The sequence below is a fragment of the Hyla sarda genome, chromosome 2, assembly GCF_029499605.1.
Source record: "Hyla sarda isolate aHylSar1 chromosome 2, aHylSar1.hap1, whole genome shotgun sequence".
Classification (NCBI taxonomy): domain Eukaryota; kingdom Metazoa; phylum Chordata; class Amphibia; order Anura; family Hylidae; genus Hyla; species Hyla sarda.
Window position 1 is genome coordinate 366,832,740 of NC_079190.1, and position 25,944 is coordinate 366,858,683.

General features: G+C 42.1%; 2 long non-coding RNA genes across 3 annotated transcripts in view; one reads left to right on the forward strand and one right to left on the reverse strand.

Annotated features, from left to right (window-relative positions):
• Window positions 1-2,785: 2,785 nt before the first annotated feature.
• LOC130356617 (uncharacterized) overlaps window positions 2,786-25,944 on the reverse strand; it is a 71,363-nt gene continuing 48,204 nt past the window's right edge. The window contains exons 3-4 of one of the 2 annotated variants that reach the window (XR_008888941.1): window positions 21,520-21,624; window positions 2,786-4,535 (exon numbers count right to left, since the gene is read on the reverse strand). This is a non-coding gene — a long non-coding RNA (uncharacterized LOC130356617). Of the gene's footprint in view, window positions 4,536-21,223; window positions 21,625-25,944 lie in introns of those variants that run through there. The other variant, XR_008888940.1, reaches the window with a different exon arrangement.
• The window catches only part of LOC130356618 (uncharacterized), a 46,675-nt gene continuing 34,324 nt past the window's right edge, over window positions 13,594-25,944 (forward strand). The window contains exon 1 of the long non-coding RNA XR_008888942.1: window positions 13,594-13,675. This is a non-coding gene — a long non-coding RNA (uncharacterized LOC130356618). The remainder of the gene's footprint in view (window positions 13,676-25,944) is intronic.

Genomic DNA, 25,944 nt, shown 5'->3' on the forward strand with positions numbered 1-25,944 from the left:
TTCTTTACTTTATTTCTATACCTTTTTCATTTTATACTTTGTGACCTCCTGATTGCACACATAATACACTGTAGTACAGAACTGAACTGCAGTTTATTGTGCCTCCAGTGCCGCACTCACAGCCTGATTGGCTTCCGTAGCCAGGACACCGGAGGCCATTCTCGGGCCTTCAGTTGCCATCACAATTGCTTCGCAAGGTGCTGATGGAGAACAGAGGGAGCTCTCTACCTCTGTAACCCTGCTAGATGCTGTGGTTACATCTAGCAGGGTTAGATGTAACAGTTTGGAATTCAACAGTTTGGAATTCAACAGTTTGGCCATTATAATACATATAACAGAGTTGTAGTCAACTACTCCTTACTAGGTGGCCACACGCTATCAACATCACAGAAAAAATGATAAGTAGAAGTATTTAGTGTTACCCCCAAAAAAAATCATAGACTAAGCACTAAAAATTTACCTTTATTGAATCCACAAAAATTACCAAAACAATATACAAAAAATTAGGCCACCAGAAAAGGACCTCATATCAACCAATATATTAATCAATCAATTACCGTGGGTCATGTAAGACACCGACATACTGTACAAATGTTAAAAAGATAGTGCTCCAGCAATCTGGAGACTTACACCAAATCAGGTCCAGATATGTACAAATGCTAAAGGGAAGGTAAGGGGACAAGGAAAATGAGGAAGGGCCTAGGGAAGTGTGGGAGGGCCTTTATGAGATGGCCCCTACCTAGCAGCCCGTTAATAAATCGCCCTATTCTACCCCTGGTCCTAGGCAGAGTGTAATGTCCTAAAAAGGACAGCCCCGCACTGGAACCTAACCCTATTTCTCCTTTCGATGACCCTGTGATAAAGACAGTAAGGAGGCTCTCAGTCCCACTAGATAATTCGGTCTGACTTAGCATGGATAGGAGAAGGAAAGAAAAGGCCTATTGCCTACACAGATGTTATAGTAGTTATATGTTCTTATTTATTGCCCTTATAGAGATAAGAATATAGAGGGCTGATGCCCAATAATATAATATAACTTGTGGTGTTCTGTATTAGGCAATATGGGTATAGGCAGGTGTTCCTATGACATGGCTCCACCAATATCACTCATTGAAAAAAGTATAACAAAGGTTTCCCATAAAACATAAGTCATCGCATAACCAGTCAAGACAACTTCTATCCCCAAGAACACAATATTAAAAAAGGTAAGGTATTAAAATTAACTTAATCCAGAGTGTATAGTATCTATACGAAAACACCATACTGCTAATAAAGTGCACTATAAACATGAGACATATAACTCAGTTGTCACTTATCTGGACTGAAAGAAATGGATCACAAAAACAATCCGACGCATTCATCAGGGGACGATGGGGGTCATCAATAATCCCATGGTGGTATGCATGAGAATAATGGCCGGTCTGGGGTATAGATGTACACCAGATGTACCACAGCCACATGCTGTCAACAGTTTGGAAGCTGCCATTACAATCCATATAACAGTCCCAGTCAATAGCTCACTAGATGCGGCCATAAGAGCTGACAGTATAAAGCAATGACAGGGCTGGGAATCTCTAACAGCTCTGCAAAGTGGCTGATTAAACAACCAACATGATATTATAGTACATGTTGCTAACCTCCTATTCAGGTTTCTTTGGATAACTGAACCAAAAGTCACGTATGGACCAAGATTTTTATGGGCATATATCCCACCCGATGCTCCTGTATCACACTTGCAAAAATCATTTAAAAATCACAAATTATAGTTTAAAAAACAAAAACAAAAAAAAAAACACATTCCTCTGCAGACGCTGACAAGGAAGCCTATGGGTATAATCACACATATTTGCGGATCATTTTACAGACAATAAAATTATCTTTTTGTAATCATGTACTCTCAATAAGTTAGAAGGCCATAATAGCTTCTGGAAGGTCAATAGGAGTAGCCAGAGGCCACAAGAAAAGCCGGCGTGCATGGGGGTTTTCTCTGTCCAATGGACTTGATGTTGGGCAGAAGGAAGGAATATTCAATTTAACATTGATTACTGTCTGTCTTATCTTTTCCACACCACAAACTACAATTCCTTTCTTCTCTTCTCTTGGCTAGATGAAATTCCTACCCACTTTATGGTCACCTTCTGTTTCCTGCTGGCTGCCATGCAATGTGTCCCATGTTTGCACTGTGCATTTAGCGCAATGCCAACTTAAGAAAAAAAAAATCATGGACAATTTTGTGGGCCCTATTTTTTTTTATTTACAGAACACTATACCAGGCCAAAATTAAATATTTCCTCTGTACTATAGCTCAACATAATGCACTATACAAAGTACAACATTACCAATGATACCGCTATATTAGATCCAAATAATATCTGTACCCCATGACCTCTACCACTATGCAGTGACTGAATAATATCACTGTAGGGTCTCTAAAGGTATCCTAGTGTATTAATAACTTAATGCTCTCTTCATTACTGTCTATAATAATATTATTATAATTATTTGGTGGGATTTATACATATATATATATATATATATATATATATATATACTGTATATAGCAGAGAGTATGAGTGGATTGCATAGTGAATGTAAACTATTACTAGTGAAGCACACTTTTACTAAAGCAATCAGTGAATGGGAAAGAATATAATACAGTAAATCCACATTCCCTAGTAATTTAATACACTCTCTAGTGTTAACCATCACAAACCAGCGTGGAATAAGTAAATTTATAATAAAAAAAATATATATATAAAAAAGAATACATTTTCTTATCATTTTTATTTATTGCAGCACGAAACTAAAATTGTTAAGAAAGTATTTATTGTAGCAAGTCAAAGAAATTAACATTTTTATTTATTGCTCAAAGCATCATTGACGTTGTTACCTAATGTTTGAATCCAACTCTACAAGAATATTTGACAGTTTGCTACTGCATACAAGAATAATACAAGCAAAGCTTAATATGTTTGGATGGTCATGGAAACAAGACAGTATTATGCATTTAGAAACGACTGTCCCCAATTCCCACAACAAGTGGCCTCTGAGGCATTTTCCTGTCTGTAAAGTCAGTGGCCCAGAGGAAGTAGTTCAGTACTGTGATGTCATTGCACTTACTGCGCTGGCATGGGGACATATTTTTGTGTCTGTTCCTGGCATCTTGCAGGCTGCAATCCTAAAATAGCCTGTAGCCTATAAGAGAAAAAATGGCTAGGCAGGCCTTTTAACTGTATTCACATCCTAAAGTGGTGTGCACATAGGTAGGGCTCCATTGGTGATGGTGGCCGTTGTCAATTGACCAGCTTGTCCCTCCCAATGCCTCTTTGCAGTTAATAAAAAAATAAATTAAATAAAAACAATCCTTCTAGTATTCCTATATTGCAGCAGACACCAACCTAACAAATGTATTAAGGCAGCTTTGTATGACCCAGATCTCTTTGTGTTTAATCTGCCCTTGTCTTCATCTTTCATGCTTAACAATACAGCATCTGTTGCATGCACCTTGCATCACATTCATTGAGACTGTATTTAACTCTGAGGATGCAGGTGTTATGTAGTATGAAGGGAAAATAATAAGACACCTGTTAGTAATAAGAAGTGACTTTCATGCCATGCAGACATGAGAATGAAGCCAGATGAAAATTCAAGAAGGGTGAAGGGATCCATTGCGCAAATAACAAAATTGGCATATTAGCAAAACTAAGGATTTCTCTGAAACAGCTGAAGTGGTAGCTGTTTAAATTGGGATCACCTGCATTATTTCCCTTAATATTCAGGATAGTGCAGTTGATCCTGCTGTCAGATCCCCTTTGAAATTCTTCTATGATGCTTTGACTGGGGGAGGTTGTGGTTTATTTTAGCTCATGAGAACCTGCTGGACTAATAAAACAATGCCACTTTCTTGTGCTACAGCTACCAAATATTTTTTAAAGTACAGTTACTTTTGTTCTCTCACAAACATGAAGGAAAAGGAGGTACTACCTCTATAGGATCCACAACTACATAAAGGGCTTATGGCTATGCTGGTCTACTCATCATGGAGAGCTGCAGTGGTAGCACTCAGTTTAAACAAGTAGTAAAGATCCTCACTAATACACTGTCCATAGGAGAACACTTACAGTAGATCTAAAGAGATGGCACTCACCACTTTCGATGGGCCAATTTATTTAGGTAACTGGTACAGATGCAGGGAAGCTGACCATTTTTCATCAACCGCTGCTTCATCTGGCTCTGACATCATCTCTGCACCCTACCTAGTTATGCTACTACAACTTTATTAGAAATACACATTTATAAAACAACTACACTTACAGAATACAACATATACAAAAAACTTAGTTACATAAAAAGTAATAAAGTATTTTACCTCTATTTTATTACCCTCAAGGCACATCTTACGAGTGCAAAGCAGAGTTGTGCAATAATTACAAAGTCCACACCTGAGGTTTCTCTGAGAGGGTTGCTGATGTAACCATATTTGTTTACTGAAGAGATAAAGGGGTTATCCACCATAAGGTGATTTTAGTACGTACCTGCCAGACAGTAATGGACATGCTTAGGAAGGATCTGTGCTTGTCTTGGGGATAAATGGCTATGTTGTGAGATTACCATAATGCTGTTCATATCTTTTTGTGAACTTGCTATATCCTGTTGGAGTTTCCTTCTTCAACTACAAATCCCATAGTTCCTTGTTTGTAAGTGTAAGGTCACTTTCCTCCCTCCCACACATCAGTCACCCCATCCACTGAACACACACATGTGCTGAATTCCATTCAAAAGATCAGTGTTTTCTGACCAGGGTGCCTCTAGCTATTGAAAAAATATAATTAGTTGCAGAATAATCTCTTTCCCACCCAGTGGTCGCTCCACCCATTGAAGCAGGACAGACTCCCTGTCATCACCTGACTAGTGGTGAAATGTCTCGGATGGACTGCAACCTGGGAAAACCTGAGACAACAGTAATTTTGCAATGCTATTAAAAATAAATATTGGGGCAAAAAAAAGAATTGCACAAAAGAATTGCAAGACCACTGTCACACACAGGTACCATACACTATATTATGAACTATACTTACTTTACTGCCCCTGTAGCATAGTCAAATAAAAAAATTCCTGGGATACCCCTTTAAGGTAATCTTCCTCTTACTAAAATACCTCCGATGTTCTTGCTACTACGAAACGTGACAATTGGTTTGCACAATGGATTTGTGATGTATTGAGCCCCAGCACCAGGAAGTGAAGTTTACCAGAAACTGGGAGCAGCAATTCCAGAGGTTACAGGGCCCAAGGTGGTAAGTATAGGTTTTATTTTATTTTTTTACAGGCAACCTAGCCATGGTATTAGATAACACTTTGGCCAGACAACCCCTTTAATGTGTGTTGCCAATAAAGTGTAGTAGCATAAATGGACAGGTTGCAGATAATGACATCTTGGCCAGAGGAACCGGCAAGTAGTGCAAAACTGACGTCTCCTCGGTCAACTTCCCTGCAACTGTACCATCTGCCTCTGAAATTCAAATTCGGGACTCTGCAAAAAGAATCTGCTCAGAAATGCATTGCAGTCTATGGGCACAGCATATAGGGCTTTGATTTCAGGCAGAATTTCGACATGGAAATATAGCTTGAGGCCATGTTCACATGGCGGAATTTCCAAGCATAATTCTATGAAAATTGTTTTCAATGGGATTTTGCTGAACAGTGCACATGGTGTAAACCTCTGCTGAGGAAACCCTGATTTGGGTGTTCGCAGAAAAAATTAACCTGTTCATTGTTTCTGCGAATTCCACTCGGAAATGCATTGCCGCCTGTGGAGACAGCGCATTTCAGAGTGGTCCTAACGCTGCTCGAACATGCAAATGTGCAGAATATCTGCCCATGTTTTCGGACATTCTGCACATTTTATGCTGTGTGAACATAGCCTGAATCTGCTCCAAATTACTTGTGGGCCATGGTTTTTGCATGGAGAAGTAGAGGAAATTCAGAGAAAAATATGAGTGAGAAAATTCTGCTCTCTTAACATAGTCTTCAGGTGCTCTCCTATAGGCTGTTTTATAACTTTTAGTTTTGTCTCCAACTGGTTTCAGAAACCACTAATAAACCATCTTACTCCCTGAATGAAAACTTCAGCTCTCCAAGATGCAAACAATCTGCCTTGCAATGACCCTGACAAAGCCACACATTTCTTCTTACAAGACTGTTAGCCCTTGTACCAAGAGGTGATTCGTTTATATAACCATGAACAAAATGTAAAACACAATTTTGGCAACCTGACGTATGTACAATGCAAGCAGGCTCAACAGTAGAGCTTTAAAAACTAAAAGTTGGGATGCATTCTATCTATATATATAAAACTCAACGTGTGTGTGTGTATGTATATATGTATGTATGTATGTATATATGTATGTATGTATGTATGTATGTTCCACAAAAACTTCCAAACGGCTAAAGATATTGACATGAAACTTGGCACACATGTTACTTATATGTCAACAACAAACATAGGATAGGTGATTTAACCCTTACTCACCCCCATTTGCCAGGGGCGGTTACTCAACCCCATTTTCCAGGGGCGGGGTTTATGTTTAAAGTCCCACACAACTCTATGGGAGATATATGTTACTGCTTAACTTCCAAACGGCTGGAGATATTTCGATAATACTTGGTCACATGTTACTTATATGTCCACTTAAAATATAGGATAGTTAATTTAACCCTTAACTACCCCCATTTGTGAGTGTCGGAGTTTCTGTTTAAAGTCCCATGCAAATCAATGGGAAATGTATGTTCTCATATAACTTCTGTACGGCTGGAGATATTTCAATACCTGGTACACATATTACAGGTCAGGATATGAGGACGGGATGGGAGGTCAACATAGGAGGTCAAGATAGGAGGTCAAGATAGGAGGACGGGATAGGAGGATGGGATAGGAGGTCGGGATAGGAGGTCGAGTTAGGAGGTCGAGTTAGGAGGGTGGGATAGGAGGCCAGGATAGGAGGTCGGGATAGGAGGACGGGATAGGAGGTTGAGATAGGAGGTCGGGATTGAAGGTGGAGATAGGAGGTCGGAATAGGAGGTGGAGTTAGGAGGACAGGATAGGGGGTTGAGATAGTAGGACGGGATAGGGGGTTGAGATCGTAGGATGGGATAGGAGGATGGGATAGGAGGTCGAGATAGGAGGTCAAGATAGGAGGACTGGATAGAAGGACGGGATAGGAGGTCGAGATAGGAGGTCGGGATAGGAGGACGGGATAGGAGGTCGGGGTATGAGGACAGGATATGAGGACAGGATATGGGGTTGGGATATGACAACAATATATGGGGATGGGATTTGAAGTCAAAAGCTTCCTCCTTTGTTGATTTTCCTCCCCAACAAGGATTAGGAAGGAAAAACCGGGCAACGCCGGGTACTCAGCTAGTCAGACTATAAAGCAGAGACTGTGCAGATACACTGCCTATGACCTCAGGGCCTGGGTTGGATTACATTTGTTTCTTTTCTCATATTCTACTATATCTTAGCTACACCTCTCAACAGACACCTGAGATTCAACACTTCTCTCAACAGAGTCTCCTATGAAACACTTTTTGTTCTCAAATTCTTTTTGGAGAACATTGATATGCCTTCCATAAGCCATCTGTTTTCTTGAACATATATATTTTTTTTTACCTGTGGACCTGGTAATTCAATATCACCTTTACACTCAGAGAGAATTGCATATGTTTTATATAAAAGGATAGGTGAAGGATAAGTGCAATAAGCAGTCCTAGCCCTACCAGTTCCTACTGTACCACAGACTGCCTCTCCTGAAGTGGGGGCATCTTGGGGGTGGCATATAAGTACATTAAAGCACAATAAGATTTGCAGTGGCAGACTAAAACCATGCTATGTTCCGGACACTGGTGTTACCTAGTTGGAACCTATACGTAGGTCAGGTCTACTGATTTTATTCACATTATACTACTACATTACATATTATTTAGCTTTTGGCCTTAAGGGTAGGAGGTTACACGTGCCGTATTTTGCTGCATATTTGCTGCTATGTATTTTCCTACCCATTGAAGTCAACCTATCAGCAAAACCAACCTATCAGCAAAATCTGCACATTTGTTAAATTCTATATTGCCCCAGTCATTCAATGAACTTATCCATCCATTAGTGTTTTATATAGTCTTCTGTGTTCCTGTTTTTTATGAAGTGGAAAAGTGCAGTTTTTTGGGGGATTCTTGATCAATAAGAAAGTGTCAGATTGTATAATGAAGGAAACATGGGGACTGTATTTGTGAAATGTATTTTATTGCACTTATGACATCATTTTTTGAGAATGAACCTGTAGTAAATTATTTTAAAAAAAACTATTGAACAGTGTTGCTACTTGCAATTACCTGCAATTCAAGGATTGTCTTTTTATTACTGTACCCCATTACTTTCAACCTCATATACATATATATATATATATATATATATATATATATATATATATTTCCATTTAATATTCTAACTTTTCAAGTAGGCAGTATTAGAGTCCATTCAAGCAATGGCAGTCAAAGCTAATTTCTTTGAATTCAGAAGCAGCCTTGTGAAGTGGAATGAGATCTTTAAATAATCTTGAGATGTGTCTTGGAATATATTTCTGATCATTGGTCTTTTCTTTCCAGCATAGTCAGACATTATTCTTGCATCTTCTATAAAAGATGCACATTTTAATGAGCTCATTACTACAGAATACCTTACTACTAAATATTACGAATGTGCTAGATTATTATTTTATGCTGAAAGATTCTGATTTCCATGGATTAGAGTCTTGTGGAAATCAGCTTGGTGCAGTAGTCAAAATAATGTACTGTGCCAAGTGAATGGACTGATGGTGTTTCTGAAATACAAAAAGATTCCTTAAAGGGGTTATCCACCATAAGATGATTTTAGTACATACCTGGCAGACAGTAATGGACATGCTTAGGAAGGATCTGTGCTTGTCTTGGGGCTAAATAGCTATGTTGTGAGATTACTATAATACTGTGGCTAGCTTTTTGTGAACTGGTATTTCCTGTTTGACTTCTCTTTTTTTGACTACAAATCCCACAATTCCATTTTCCTCCCTCCCACACATCAACCACCCCACCCATTGAAACATAAATGAGCTGCATCCATTCAAAGACCTGTGGTTTTCAATCAGGGTGCGTACAGCTGTTGCAATAGTTGCAGATTGATCTCCCTCCCACCAAGCGATCGCTCCACCCATTGAAGCAGACAGGCTCCCTGTCATCAGCTGACTAGTGAGTCAGGTCTCGGACGCATTGCAAGCTGGGAAAATCTGAGACAACAGTCATTTTTTATGCTGATAAAAATTAAATATTGGAGTGAAAATCACAGAAGAATTGTGAGAAAACCGTCACACACAGGTACAGACACTATATTATGAACTACACTAACTTTACAGCCCCTGTAGCATAGTCAAATAAAAAAAAATCCTGGAATACCCCTTTAATCTTTAACCCCTTCAGGACCAAGCCCATTTTGGCCTTAAGGACCAGAGCGTTTTTTGCACATCTGACCACTGTCACTTTAAACATTAATAACTCTGGAATGCTTTTAGTTATCATTCTGATTCCGAGATTGTTTTTTCGTGACATATTCTACTTTAACATGGTGGTAAATTTTTGTGGTAACTTGCATCCTTTCCTTGTGAAAAATCCTAAAATTTGATGAAAAATTTGAAAATTTTGCATTTTTCTAACTTTGAAGCTCTCTGCTTGTAAGGAAAATGTATATTACAAATAAAAAAATTTTTATTCACATATACAATATGTCTACTTTATGTCTGCATCATAAAAGTGACGAGTTTTTACTTTTGGAAGACACCAGAGGGCTTCAAAGTTCAGCAGCAATTTTCCAATTTTTCACAAAATTTTCAAACTCACTATTTTTCAGGGACCAGTTCAGGTTTGAAGTGGATTTGAAGGGTCTTCTTATTAGAAATACCCCACAAAAGACCCCATTATAAAAACTGCACCCCCCAAAGTATTCAAAATGACATTCAGTCATCATTTTAACCCTTTAGGTGTTTCACAGGAATAGAAGCAAAGTGAAGGAGAAAATTCACAATCTTCATTTTTTACACTCGCATGTTCTTGTAGACCCAATTTTTAAATTTTTACAAGGGGTAAAAGGAGAAAATGTATACTTATATTTGTAGCCCAATTTCTCTCGAGTAAGCACATACCTCATATGTCTATGTAAAGTGTTCGGCGGGCGCAGTAGAGGGCTCAGAAGGGAAAGAGCGATAAGGGGATTTTGGAGAGTACGTTTTTCTGAAATGGTTTTTGGGGGGCATGTTGCATTTAGGAAGCCCTTATGGTGCCAGAACAGCAAAAAACCCTCACATGGCATACCATTTTGGAAACTAGACCCCTTGAGGTATGTAACAAGGAATAAAGTGAGCCTTAATACCCCACAGGTGTTTCACGACTTTTGCATATGTAAAAAAAAATTTTTTTTTTCACTAAAATGTGTGTTTCCCCCCAAATTTCACATTTTTCCAAGGGTTAATAGCAGGAAATGCCCCCCAATATTTGTAACCCCTTCTCTTCTGAGTATGGAGGTACCCCATAAGTTGACCTGAAGTGCACTATGGGTGAACTACAATGCTCAGAAGAGAAGGAGTCATATTTGGCTTTTTGAGAGCAAATTTTTTTCGGGGGGCATGTCGCATTTAGGAAGCCCCTATGGTGCCAGAACAGCAAAAAATACCCACATGGCATACCATTTTGGAAACCAGACCCCTTGAGAAATGTAATAAGGAATAAAGTGAGCCTTATTACCCCACAGGTGTTTCATGACTTTTGCATATGTAAAAAAAAAAAAAAAATTTCCACTAAAATGTGTGTTTCCCCCCTAATTTCACCTTTTTGCAAGGGTTAATAGCAGAAAATACCCCCCAAAATTTGTAACCCTGTAACCCCATCTCTTCTGAGTATGGAGGTACCCCATAAGTTGACCTGAAGTGCACTATGGGCGAACTACAATGCTCAGAAGAGAAGGAGTCATATTTGGCTTTTTGAGAGCAAATTTTGCTCGGGGAGCATGTCGCATTTAGGAAGCCCCTAAGGTGCCAGAACAGCAAAAAAAAACACACATGGCATACCATTTTGGAAACTAGACCCCTTGAGGAACGTAACAAGGGGTACAGTGAGCATTTGCCCCCCACTGGTGTCTGACAGATCTTTGGAACAGTGGGCTGTACAAGTTTTCATTTTCATGGACCACTGTTCCAAAGATCCGTCAGACACCTGTGGGGGGTAAATTCTCACTGCACCCCTCATTACATTCCGTGAGGGGTGTCGTTTCCGAAATGGGGTCACATGTGGGGTTTTGTTTTTTTTGCGTTTGTCAAAACCGCTGTAACAATCAGCCACCCCTGTGCAAATCACCTCAAATGTACATGGTGCGCTCTCCCTTCTGGGCCTTGTTGTGCGCCCCCAGAGCACTTTGCGCTCACATATGGGGTATCTCTGTAGTCGGGAGAAATTGCGTTACAAATTTTGGGGGGCTTTTTTCCCTTTTACCTCTTGTGAAAATGTAAAGTATAGGGCAACATCAGCATGTTAGTGTAAAAAATAAAAAAATTTTACACTAACATTCTGGTGTAGACCCCAACATTTCCTTTTCATGAAGGGTTAAAGAAGAAAAAGCCCCCAAACCTTGTAACGCAATTTCTCCCGAGTACAGCGATACCCCATATGTCGCCCTAAACTGTTGCACTGAAATACGACAGGGCTCCAAAGTGAGAGCGCCATGTGCATTTGAGGCCTAAATTAGGGATTTGCATAGGGGTGGACATAGGGGTATTCTACGCCAGTGATTACCAAACAGGGTGCCTCCAGCTGTTGCAAAACTCCCAGCATGCCTGGACAGTCAACGGCTGTCCGACAATACTGGGAGTTGTTGTTTTTCAACAGCTGGAGGCTCTGCTTTGGAAACAGTGGTGTACCGGACGTTCTTATTGGGGGAGGGGGGCTGTGTAAGGGTATGTGTATATGTAGTGTTTTTAACTTTTTATTTTATTTTGTGTTAGTGTAGTGTAGTGTTTTTTGGGTACAGTCACACGGGCGGGGGATTACAGCGAGTTTCCCAGCGCAAAATTTGCTGCATCTCAAGATGCGAGAAACCCACTGTAAAAGCCTCGCCCATGTGAATGTACCCTGTACATTCACGGGGGTGGCGGGGGGGGGGGGGGGGGGGCTTGCATCAGCTGTTGCAACACCACAACTCCCAGCATGCATGGTCTGTTAGTGCATGCTGGGAGTCATAGTTTTGCAACAGCTGGAGGCACACAGGTTAGGGAACACTGAGTTAGAAACAGACAATGTTTCCCAACCAGTGTGTCTCCAGTTGTTGCAAAACTACAACTCCCAGCATGCCCAGACAGCTGAAGGGCATGCTGGGAGTTGTAGTTCGGCAACATCTGAAGGGCCAGATGTTGCTGAACTAAAACTCCCAGCATGCCTGGACAGTCAGTGCATACTGGGAGTTGTAGTTTTGCAACAGCTGGAAGAGCACAGATTGGAGACCATTATACAATGGTCTCCAAACTGGGGCCCTCCAGATGTTGCAAAACTACAACTCCCAGCATGCATGGTCTTTTAGTGCATGCTGGGAGTTATAGTTTTGCAACAGCTGGAGGCACACAGGTTAGGAAACACTGAGTTAGAAACAATGTTTCCCAACCAGTGTGTCTCCAGCTGTTGCAAAACTACAACTCCCAGCATGCCCAGACAGCTGAAGGGCATGCTGGGAGTTGTAGTTAGGCAACATCTGAAGGGCCAGATGTTGCTTAACTAAAACTCCCAGCATGCCTGGACAGTCAGTGCATGCTGGGAGTTGTAGTTTTGCAACAGCTGGAAGAGCACAGATTGGAGACCACGGTTTTAGGTCCGGTTGTAAAAGCGCATACGGCGCAAAAATGAGCCGACCGGACCGAACGTTTCACTCCGGTCGGCTCATTGAAGTGAATGGCATACGGGAGCGCATACGGTTACATACGGGAGCGCGAGCTTTTAGCTCCCTCCTGCCGTATGCGCTCCCGTATGGGACAAAACGTAGTGTGAACCCACCCTTACATGTGTATTTACACGTTTTACATGTGTATTTTAAAGACGTCTTTTCATGTTTTTTAAAATTCATTTCAAACAGTTTGAAGAGTATTTTTGACAATATTGCTTTTAAAATGTAGCCCAATGCAATACGTTGAAAATTCTTAACTAAAATGTTTTTTTTCCTGTAGTCTGAAGACAGCACAGTGTGGGTTAGTTCTAATCCCTGGCCCTATTTGACAGAGCAGAATCAGTCGATTAACGTACCTGATACATGTCCATAAACGTAGCAAGAAACCTGGAGACATTGGGGAGCTTTATCAAAATCTGTGCAGAGGAAAAGCTGACCAGTTGCCCATAGCAACCAATCAGATTGCTTCTTACAGTCCGTCCAATAGCAGCCGGCAGGGAAGGGGTTAATGACCTCTTCTCGCAGCTCTGTCAGCTTACTGAGTTCAGACAGTGGACAGAGCTGCAAGAAGGAGCCAGGGACCCCCCCCCCCCCCCCCTTTTGCCGAGATCGAAGCCCCTCAGGGCAGAAGATACCACCTTAGAGCAGGGAAAGAATACAGTAAAGATACAGGTAGGACTGTAAAAAAAAATAATCCCCCCCTCCCCTGACCCTCTAATAGGTCTTCAAGGGTCCGCCGAGGTATTTTCAGCATGACCCAGGCCCTATTAGGGGTTCAGGGAGCTGCATTTGGCCCCCTTTTTTTTGGGCCGCAGCATTTTTTCCCCCCATATAACAGTGTGTGATTTATAATCACACACCGTTATATATATATAAAGTTAACACCAAGCACACACACTACACCCCACTGTAGAAAAAAGGCAATGGCTCGCCGGGCATTTTCGGTGGCGGAGGCATATACGCTTTTTTTGCCTCCGACTCTGAATCTGTCAGTGAGGACGAGGAAGATCATACATTCCTGTGTTCTTCCTCGTCCTCCTCATCATCTAGTACTGATGATGAGCCCCCCAGAAGGTGGCGGAGACGCCGCCAGGCGAGGCCACAAACCCCCCATGAAAGTGACCCAGTGGCTGACACTAGTACAAGCGTCCATGGGAGTACGACCCCCCAGACAAGTGTACTGGAGCCCCCTTCCAGTGAACCTGTCTGGAGACCCCCAGAGGCTTATCAGCCATGGATTCCTGAGTTTGTTGGCGACTCAGGAATCCGGATTGACACTGCTGGATACACTGAAATTGACTATTATAGTTATTTTTTCAGTGACAGCTTTGTCAATCTAACGGTGGAGCAGACAAATCTGTACGCCCAGCAGTTCATCACCCACCACCCAGATTCTTTTTTGGCCAAGTCCAATGAATGGTATGCCATTGATGCAGCAGAAATGAGGACATTTTGGGGCCTCGTGCTGCATATGAGCCTCTGGGTACACTTACAAGTTTAGAGTATATGAGGGACGAGATTCCCATATTGAACCCCCAGAATGTTCCCCCACTCTGGGTGTTAGCGGGAAAATCGTTTGGGACCTTGTGCACCCATTGCTGGATAAGGGTTACCACGTGTACATGGACAATTTTTATACCAGCATCCCTCTGTTCACATCCCTTGCTGCCAGATCCAGGTCCGCTTGTGGGACCGTGCGGAAGAAACAGACAGGCCTCCCTCTAAATTTGATCCAGACACCTATGCCCAAGGGTGAGTCCCGTGCCCTTACCCATGAAAACCTGTTGCTGGTCAGGTATTAGGATAAGAGGGATGTCCTTATGCTGACCACAATTCATGGTAACGGCAACTCACCTCTCCCCGTGCGAGGTACCACAACAACGGTCCTCATGCCCGATTGTATTCTGGACTACAAGCGGTATATGTGGAGTTGAACTCTCTGATCAAGTCCTCAAGCCATACATTGCCAGGCGCAAAACACTGGTATGGTACAAAAAAGTTGTGGTCTACTTAGTACAGGTTGCCATGTACAACTCTTTTGTACTGTCCCAGTACGCTGGCAACACAGGGACATACCTTTAGTTCCAAGAAGAAGTTCTAAAGGTCCTGATCTTTGGCGACCGGGAAAGAGCAGGCCGGAGTTCCCAAGGAACTGAAGTTATAGGTGCCAGGAATCGTCCCAGGCCAACACTTTCCCCCACACTGGAAAGAAGGGACGATCCCAGAAAAAAATGCAGAGTGTGTAACAGGAGAAGGACACCACCACTCAATGTGACACTTGCCCCGATCATCCGGGCCTCTGCATTAAAAACTGCTTCAGGGAGTATCACACATCCATGCAGTACAAAATTTTCCCTTTTCATTTAAATTTTCCAGAATTTGACCCCAATGTACCAAGTCCAGAGTACATTCCAAATTTTAACCCCATAAAACCACTAAATTGCCCCAAAAACTTTTTTATAAAAAAAACTAAAAAAAAAAAAAAAAAACTGATAAGACCTCTGGGTGTACTTTTTCCAAAAATGGGTCATGGGTCACTGAGTCACTATCATTGGGGACTTTTTCATGTTGCCTCAAATGCGCAGCGCTCTCTCTCCACCGGGGTGCGCATTTGAGGCAACAGGTTAGGGACGGCCACACACATCACATTCCCAGAATGATGATTCGGAGCATAGGGTTTGGGGTGGGCATATTCTTTAGTTTTGGCTATTCTCTGGGTCTTCATTCTGGGAACATAACCTTTTTTATGATTTTACGTCCCACTGTACCCCACTTTAGTAACTTAGTGTACCCCATTTTAGTAATTTACCCCCTGTAACTCTCCTTGAGAGGGGGTCCCACTCTTCTGGCTCCATAGGCAGCTATGTAGAAGCTCAAGGCCCCTGACTGCGCTCCTGCTCTTCCGTGACCGGTGTGCACCCGAAGAGCTGTTTACGCCCAGATGTGAGATATATCCTTACTCCAAAGAAATGTACTTACAAACTTATGGTGACATTTTCTCCTGTTACCACTTGTGAAAATGAAAAATTTGGGGTAGCTACAGCATTTGAGTGTAAAAATGTTTTCCTTTTCACATCCCACTTAATGAACACTTATTAAACACCTGTGGGGTGTTAAGGCTCACTATACCCCTTGTTTTGAGGTGTGTAGTTTTCAAAAAAGTATGCCATGTGGGGTGTTTTTATGCTGTTCTGGCACCATAGGGGCTTCCTAAATGCGACATGCCCCCCATTTCAGCAGAATTTGCAAATGTGACTCCTTCTCTTCTGAGCATTGTAGCGCGCCCGCAGTGCACTTGATGTCCACACATGGGGTTTTCCATACTCAGAAGAGATGGGGTTACACATTTTGGGGGCATTTTCTCCTATTACCCCTTGTAAAAATATAAAATTTGGGGGAAACCAGCATTTTAGTGAAAAAAATTAAATAAATCATTTACACATCCAAAGTCGTCAGACACCTGTGGGGTGTTAAGGCTCACTGTATCTCTTGTTACATTCCTTGAGGGGTGTAGTTTCCAAAATAGTATGCCATGTGTTTATTTATTTATTTATTTTTTTTGCTGTCCTGGCACCATAAGAGCTTCCTAAATGGGACATGCCCCCCAAAAACTTATTTCAGCAAAATTGGCTTTCCAAAAGCCAAATGTGACTCCTCTTCTGAGCATTGTAGTTTGCCCGCAGAGCACTTGATGTCCACATTTTTACAAGGGGTAGTAGGAGAAAATGCCCCCCAAAATTTGTAACTTCATCTCTTCTGAGTATGGAAATACCCCATGTATTTCCATACTCAGAAGAGATGAAGTTACAAATTTTGGGGGGCATTTTCTCCTATTACCCCTTGTAAAAATGTAAAATTTGGGGGAAATCCAGCATTTAAGTGAAAAAAAAAAATAATAATTTACACATTCAAAGTCATCAAACACCTGTGGGGTGTTAAGGCTCACTGTACCCCTTGTTACGTTTCTTGAGGGGTGTAGTTTCCAAAATATTATGCCATGTGTTTTTTTTTTGCTGTTCTGGCACCATAAGGGCTTCCTAAATGTGACATGCCCCCCCTCCCCCCCAAAAAAAAAACATTTCAGAAATATTTGCTTTCCAAAAGCCAAATGTGACTCCTTCTGTTCTGAGCATTGTAGTGCGCCAGCAGAGCACTTGATGTCCACACATTGGGTATTTCCATACTCAGAAGAGATGGGGTTACACGTTTTGGGGGGCATTTTCTCCTATTACCCCTTGTAAAAATTAAAAATTTGGGGGAAAACTAGCATTTTTGTGAATTTTTTTTGATCATTTACACATCCAACTTTAACGAAAAGTCGTCAAACACCTCTTGGGTATTAAGGCTCAATGTACCCCTTGTTACGTTCCTTGAGGGGTGTAGTTTCTAAAATAGTATGCCATGTGTTTTTTTTATTTGCTGTTCTGGCACCATAGGGGCTTCTTAAATATGACATGCCCCCCAAAAACCATTTCAGAAAAGCTCACTCTCCTACAGAGCACTTGACATGCACATGAGTTACTTCTGTACTCGAGAGAAATTGGGTTACACATTTTAGGAAGGTTTATCTCCTTTTACCCCTTGTAAAAATTCAAAAACTGTCTACAAGAACATGCCAGTGTAAAAAAAAAAAAGAAGATTTTGAATTTTCTCCTTCAGTTTGCTGCTATTCCTGTGAAACACCTAAAGGGTAAACAAACCTTTTGAATGTCATTTTGAATACTTTGAGGGGTGTAGTTTTTATAATGGGGTCATTTATGGGGTATTTCTAATGTGAAGGCCCTTCAAATCCATTTCAAAACTGAACTGGTCCCTGAAAAATTTTGATTTTAAATGTTTTTTGCCAACATAAAGTAGACATATTGTATATGTGAATCAATACATAATTTATTTGGAAAATCCTTTTTCCTTATAAGCAGAGAGCTTCAACGTAACAAAAATGCAAAATTTTTAATTTTTTCCTCAAATTTTGGAAATGATGCAAGTATTGACTAAATTTTACCGCTAACATAAAGCAGAATATGTTAAACGGCCGTAACAACATCCCATTCAAGTCTATGGGGTTTTCTGATTATCCGTTATGACCCGTTATGAATAATGGACGTTAGTTGTGATGGAAGAAAAAAAAGGCACATGCACAAATTTTTCCTCCGTCACAAGAAACGGGTAAATTAACGGCCGTTATTTTTAACATTGAAGTCTATTGATAAATCTATGCCAAATCATTTTGAATTGAATGCAGCAATAATATATTAAGGGTGGTATGTTTTGCTGTCTTTGGGCTACAGAAAGAATTTTCCTCTTGCCGGACTTTCTCAGGCAGCACACAGAGGGATATACACAGCGATAATCTCAGTAGGGACTCATTAGTAGGGACTCATTAGGGTTATAGGTTGAACATCAAGTACTCTGGTCTTTATTCAACCTTAGGAACATGCAGATTTTCGCAGCGAAATAAGCAGATCCGCCGCTGAAGGACCCTCTGTATTCTGCCTTTATATATGTCTGCTTGGAGCGGCAATATGCTGCTACGAGCAGACACACTGCGATGTGCGAGTCGCCGCGCGCATGCGCAGTATACTCGCACATCGCGGCAGCTCTCAGCCTAGCTTATTGAGCAAGGGAAGCGGCCGCAATGTGTGCGAGTACACTGCGCATGCGTGGCGACTCGCACATCGCAGTGTGTCTGCTCGGAGTGGCGTATTGCTTCTCCGAGCAGGCACATTTAAGGGCACCATACAGAGGTCCTTCAGCGGTGGATCTGCAGCATAAAATATGCTGTAAATCTGCACATGTGAATGTACCCTTAATCTCAGAAAGGGTTACTACAGACAGCCGTAGAAGCACCATTCTGCTAAGGCTGATCTAACTGCAGATATGATGTCCAGGCAATTTTATTAAATACTAGCTAAGTACCCGGCGTTGCCTGGTTTTTCCTTCCTCATCCTTGTTGGGGAGGAAAATCAACAGAGGAGGAATCTTTTGACTTCATATCCCATCCCCATATATTGTTGTTATATCCCAACCCCATATCCCGTCCTCATACCCCGACCTCCTGTCCCGACCTCCTATCCCGTCCCCCAATCTCGACCTCCTATCCCGTCCTCATATCCCAACCTCTTATCCCGTCCTCCTATCTCCACCTCATATCCTGACCTCCTAACTCTACCTCCTATCCCACCCTCCTATCCCCTCCTCCTATCTCGACCTAATATCCCGACCTCCTATCTCAACCTCCTATCCCATCCTCCTATCTCGACCTCCTATCCCGTCCTCCTATCCCGACCTCCAATCCCGACCTCCTATCCTGTCCTCCTATCTCCACCCCCTATCTCGGCCTCCTATCCCGTCCTCTTATCCTGTCCTCATATCCCGACCTCCTAACTCAACCTCCTATCCCGTCCTCCTATCTCGACCTCCTATCCCATCCTCATATCCCGACCTCCTATCCTGACCTCCTATCCCAATCTCCTATCCCATCCTCCTATCCCGTCCTCCTATCTCGACCTCCTATCCCGACCTCCTATCCTGTCCTCCTATCTCAGTCCTCCTATTCCGTCCTCCTACCTCCACCTCCTATCTCCACCTCCTATCCCGTCCTTTTATCCCGTTCTTGTATCCCGACCTCCTAACTCGACCTCCTAACTCGACCTCCTATCTCGACCTCCTATCCCGTCCTCCTATCCCGTTCTCCTATCCCGACCTCCTATCCTGTCCTCATATCCCGTCCTCATATCCCGTCCTCCTATCTCGACCTCCTATCTCGACCTCCTATCCCGTCCTATCTCAACCTCCTATCCCGACCTCTAATCCCGACCTCCTGTCCCAACCTCCTATGCCGACCTCCTATCCCGTCCTCCTAATTGTCCTCCTATCCCGTCCGCCTATCTCGACCTCCTATCCCGTGCTCAAATCCCGTCCTCATATCCCGACCTCCTATCCCGACCCGTAATATGTGCACCAGGTATTGAAATATCTCCAGCCGTACAGAAGTTATGTGAGAACATACATTTCCCATTGATTTTCATGGGACTTTAAACAAAAACCCCGACCCTCACAAATGGGGGTGGTTAAGGGTTAAATTAACTATCCTATATTTTAAGTGGACATATAAGTAACATGTGACCAAGTATTATCGAAATATCTCCAGCCGTTTGGAAGTTATGCAGTAACATATATTTCCCATGTAGTTGTATGGGACTTTAAACATAAACCCCGCCCCTGGCAAATGGGGGTGAGTAAGGGTTAAATTACCTATCCCATGTTTGTTGTTGACATATAAGTAACATGTGTGCCAAGTTTCATGTTAATATCTTTAGCCGTTTGGACATTTTTGTGGAACATACATACATACATACATACATATATACATACATATATACATACACACATTGAGTTTTATATATTAAATATAATGTATTACAGAGGCAGAAAAAATTATTTAATTTAATAGTTTGGACAATTTTGCACGCGTCAATCCAAATAAATTTTTTACAGCGTTTTTTAACACATTTTTTTGCGTGCAAAATTGTCCAAACTATTAAATTAAATAATTTTTTCTGCTTTCATAGATCAATGACATGCTATTGCATTACATTAATCTATGTTCTCGGCGTTCGATGCTACAGTAGCCTTAAGCAGGATCCACCGAGGACCAGGAAGACGAGAAAGTCCCCGTTCTTCCGCAGCAAACATTACAGAGTGTTACTCCGAGCGCTCCGGGTCCCTGCTCCTCCCCGGAGCGCTCGCAGCGTTCTCCTCTCTGCAGCGCCCCAGTCAGACCCGCTGACCGGGAGCGCTGCACTGACATTCACGATGGGGATGCGATTTGCATAGTGGGACCCGCCCGCTTGCGAATCGCATCCCAAGCCACTTACCCGTCCCGGTCCCCGGCTGTAACGTTCTGGCGCACGCGGCTCCGCTCTCTTGGGCGCGCGTGCGCCAGCTCTCTAAGATTTAAAGGGCCAGTGCACCAATGATTGGTGCCTGGCCCAATCAGTCTAATTATCTTCCACCTGCTCCCTGTCTATTTAACCTCACTTCCCCTTCACTTCCTTGCCGGATCTGGTTGCCTTGTGCCAGAGAAAGCGTTTAGTGTTGTCCAAAGCCTGTGTTCCAGATCTTCTGCTATCGCCATTGACTACGAACCTTGCCACCTGCCCCGACCTTCTGCTACGTCTGACCTTGCCTCTGTCTAGTCCTTCTGTCCCACGCCTTCTCAGCAGTCAGTGAGGTTGAGCCATTGCCGGTGGATACGACCTGGTTGCTACCGCCGCAGCAAGACCATCCCACTTTGCGGCGGGCTCTGGTGAATACCAGTAGCAACCTAGAACCGGTCCACCGACACGGTCCACGCCAATCCCTTGCTGACACAGAGGATCCACATCCAGCTAGCCGAATCATAACACAGAGCTACAGATCTACAGACCCCAGGGATTACTGGCATTTAATGTTTAAATGATCATGCCCTCCTTGGCCAGAATGGAACAATCAGGATCCAGAAGGCCTTTTCTTACTTGATTTGCTACAGAACGCTGGGCATAAGAGGAACCAGAGGGAATATATACAGGAACTTCTCCAACAGAATAGACAGGTCATCCAGGTGGTAAGACTGTTCTGCACTGTTGAGAGAACAGAAAAATGGGAAGTTTAGCATTGTTCCTTGTGGTGAACACTTCTAACTGTAGCTTGACACATATTTATCATCATTAGAAGAGACTGGAAAGTTTCCCCTTAGATTCAACTGGAGAGCCTAGGGCAGAGGAAGCAGATAAAGGTGACACTCTTTGTTTATGCTTTATAACACTTGAATGCATTGAAAAAAGCACCTCCTTATAGAAAGAAAAAAAGCTGACTCTTAAACCAGGTAATGAAATTATTTAGCTGGCAATGGTTGCCAACAGCTTAGACAGGCCCTGTAATGTGATTTCCTGCTTTTCTTCCTTTCCTACTGATGGCTGGACATCTGGGGAGCATATCCATGGGATAAGTTACCATGATAACAGACCAGCTATGGAGGAGCAGAAGTCAGACACAGATACCTGTTCTCCACAGAGGTGAATGCCCTACAAGTGCATTGCCCCAGCAGAGATGATAGACTTTTACATATGGCTCCTCTCCTCCGGCCCATGTCAGTGAGCATACCCAGGATGTACCAAAGATCTCACAATTCATGACATTTGAGTGAAAAAAATATTGGGGCTGAGATCTCAGGTTGTGTGGCATCTCACACCAAAGCTACGAAGCAATGAAATTGACGCACCTGCCAAAATCAAATTTTTGTAAGATATAATGCAGACGTCCAGAAAATGGCACTGGAAAGAAAGCAAAGAAAAACAGAAAGGTAAAACATACTTGACGATCAACTCGTCTGTAGTTAGCTGTTTGTGCAAGTAATAAATTCCCCTACAGTCACCTGTTGGCTTCTGCTATCTCGTACAAAGTTTATTACAGTGATCATGGAGAGTCTATACATGGAAGGAAATTAGCTATTTGTCACAGCTTTGTGCTTTGGTAACAAGATCATCTTGACTATACTGACTTTCAATATAGAGTAAGGACAAAACAACAATGGAGGCGATATTCAAAAACTACTGTAATTTCTGTTCCAACGATATTAATTACACTTTCTTTTTTTTCTCCTCACATTTTCAAAGATTTCTAGTGCTGCTTTGAAAAAAAAAATATGTTAGAGCTCATTTCCGTGCCACGTTTGTATTTTTTTTCGAACCAAAAGTTGCCAGATTTGGTGGGCCAAATTTTTTTTGCCACAATGTTGGATTTTTTTTGCATCAAAATTGCATAGTTTGGTGCCAAAATTGCTGATTTTTGTGCCAAATTTTACATCCCGGAAAATTCTGTCAGAAGCATCTCATGTAATATTCCATGATTACTAGTGCCCAGACAGGCGATAACTGTATAAATAAAACATTTATAGGGCTTAAATGTGAGTTCAGGTACAGTGACCATGAAAAAAAAAAAATGAAAAAAAAATATTATTTTTTTAATAACATTGTCCAATAATAATTATTTATTTTTCAATAATTGATTAAATAACACATTTTCCCAAAAAACTAAAGAAAAAAAAAAAAGAAAAAAAAAACAGTTCTGTGATTTCTACACTAGCAAAAAGCTGGTGTGAAATTTTTGATGTAAACATGAAATTTACATAGACACGCCCACTTTTGCAGAACTGGTGTGACTAGAATAAACCTTGGATAATTCTCATGTAAAACACTTTGAATATCTGATGTGTAATTTTTTGTGCCAAAATTTGGCCGCAAAACGCTAACATTTTTGAGTTTTGAATATGAACCCCAATGTCTTTATAGACTGTATCTGTAACAAACATACCTGGCCTGGTACCTGCCTCTTGTCTCTCATCATCCTGACAATGTGTAAGGTAAATTGTCATTGTATGATGTGGCCAGCTCAGCCTATCAGGAGGTGGGAGCACCGGGCCAATCAGCTGTGGTACTGATGTTCACACTTTCCAGCAGCAGGATATTTCAACAGGCATATCACTACCTTTTACTAGTGTTCCATTCCATACTGTGCCTTTTCCTTTATTCTGACCTTACCTGACCTAATCTTTTACTGAATTTTGGATATCTTTTTGCCTGATGATTTTGCACTATGCTACCTTCCTGGTTTGATCCCTGCTTACTCTTAGTCTGGTTCCCTTTTTGTTTGTGTAGTGTGCTGCCCTCCTTGTTTAAATTTTCTGGCCTAATTAACCCCTTGCCTGCTGATCTGATACAGATTCTGCCTGTGTGTTGCTGACCCAGCCTGTCTGAACTTCCTAAATGCCCTGTACACTTAGCTTAGTTTAGGAACCATCATCAAACTTGGTGCCACTGTTTAGGGTGTATTATGCAAGCAGTTAGGGACAGTGGTTGGGGCAAGTTCAGGTCCGCAATGCTCCCTACCTGACATGACAGTATCAGACTGGTTAATCAATGAAAGGGGTTAGCCAGAGTGTTTTTATTTTTATTTTGCCTGCGCTCTTCAGGTGCTGCTGGATTTGGTCTCCTGTCCTTGGGTCCCAGTCTTCTTCCACATTTTTTTGCCTGAGAGGCGTCACTATGCTGAGCAGCGATGTCCTGCCTCAGCCTGTGATACACTAAGCAGCAGCAGTGTCATGTAACGGGGCCCAGGTCAGGCCTACTTCCTGGTGGCTGTTCAGAGTATAACTGGCTGAGGTGGGACATCGCTGTGGTCTGGCGATGAGCTCAGCACGGTGTGAGTTGTCAGACCCCAGAATGCACAAGAAGACCAGGTTAGTTTAGCTTATGCTGCAATCAGATTCCCTTTAAGCAGTTAAAGGGCTATTCAAAGTCTGTGCTGTTTTTTTCATAAAAAATTCATAAAATGCAGAGTGTAGTAGTTAAACAAATGCTGGTTGTTCAATGCTAGTACAATTGACAGACACAGTTCAATTGATAAATGTCAATTAAAGCCAATCTGAGAGGATAGAAACATAATCAACTACTGTAATTCTAACAAGATAGTGCCTAGCCACAACCAAACTGAACTGAAACCTTTTGCTCTACAGTGCCCCTAGAGGCATACATGGTGCAAACTAGGCCAAATTCTTTTGAAAATGTGTGCTGCATTACTTTTTTCGCTTCTCCACAGAAATAACAAGAGGCTAAAGAGATGCTTACATGGTGCTGAAAGAGCTCCTCATCCAAAGAGCCAAAGAGGAAAACCTTCAAGGACAGTGGTATAGGAATTCCTAGCAGGGAGAAGGAGGACAGCAAATCACTCCAAAAGGCAGATACGCCCAGATAAGATAAACAAAGTCAGTTTTAGGGGCTCTACAACAAATACAGTTAGAGGAGGACATGCAATGCATCTGAAACAGTCTCACCAAGGTCAAATAGGATTGATGAATGATGTTCAACTGTGATTCCATGACTGCCACTCAATCTTGATTCTGTGACTCTGCACTGACCGCCAACCATTTATCCCGAACCAGAGAGGGATGTATTGAGATAAAAAGTAAATAGGTATATAAGACCGAGACCAGACCCCTGGGGCCCTGAGAGCGAAAAATGGAAGGAAGAGATAGACATGTCCTCATCTGCATAAGAGACACAAAGACATGCTGGTCATAAACATCGTCAATAGTTTGTATACTATACCTCACCCAGGAAAAGAGGTTCACACCCAGGAGCAACTTAGAGATAAAGTTATTTCCCCATAACAATACCACGACATGAGAAAAGTCTGAGATTCTCTTAGTATGCCCCCAAACCAATGTGGCTAATTTATGCAGAGGCAGAAAAGGGACATTTAGAACCCTTTGCCCACAGAAGACCCAATAGACAGGTAGTATGGGGGGCATATGTCAAATCACTCTCTGCGCTGGGTAAGGACACAGAAGGCATCCAACAATATAATATGTGTAATTGCCCTGCCAAGTAATACAGAAAGAAATCTCTATAGAGTGGACTAGTTCAGTTTAGGCTGGGAATTACCCTAGAGGAAAGCAGGGAATAAATAATCCTAAAAAAAAACCTTAAGGGGTCTATAACCGCACTATGTTGAAGTAAATAGAGCAGTTTGGGCATTCAAATCATTTTGACAACATTAATTCGGCCAGTCACCGACAACAATAGCTAGCAAATTTAGACCTAGTAAGGTTGGGCAAAGGGTATATTTTCAACTGATAGTGCCTGACCAAGGCTTTAATAATCATTACCCCATGGTATTTAAATTCTTTCACCAAGGGTAAGGGAGACACATCAAGCAGTGTTATAGGTCCCATAGGGACCAATAACACTGCACATACTGATCTCTTACACAAATCACTGGCGTATATTAACATTCCTGTGATCAGTGTTATCGGCGCTTGACTGCTCCTGCCTGGATCTCAGGCACGGAGCAGTCATTCGTTGATCGGACACGGAGGAGGCCGGTAAGGGCCCTCCCGGTGT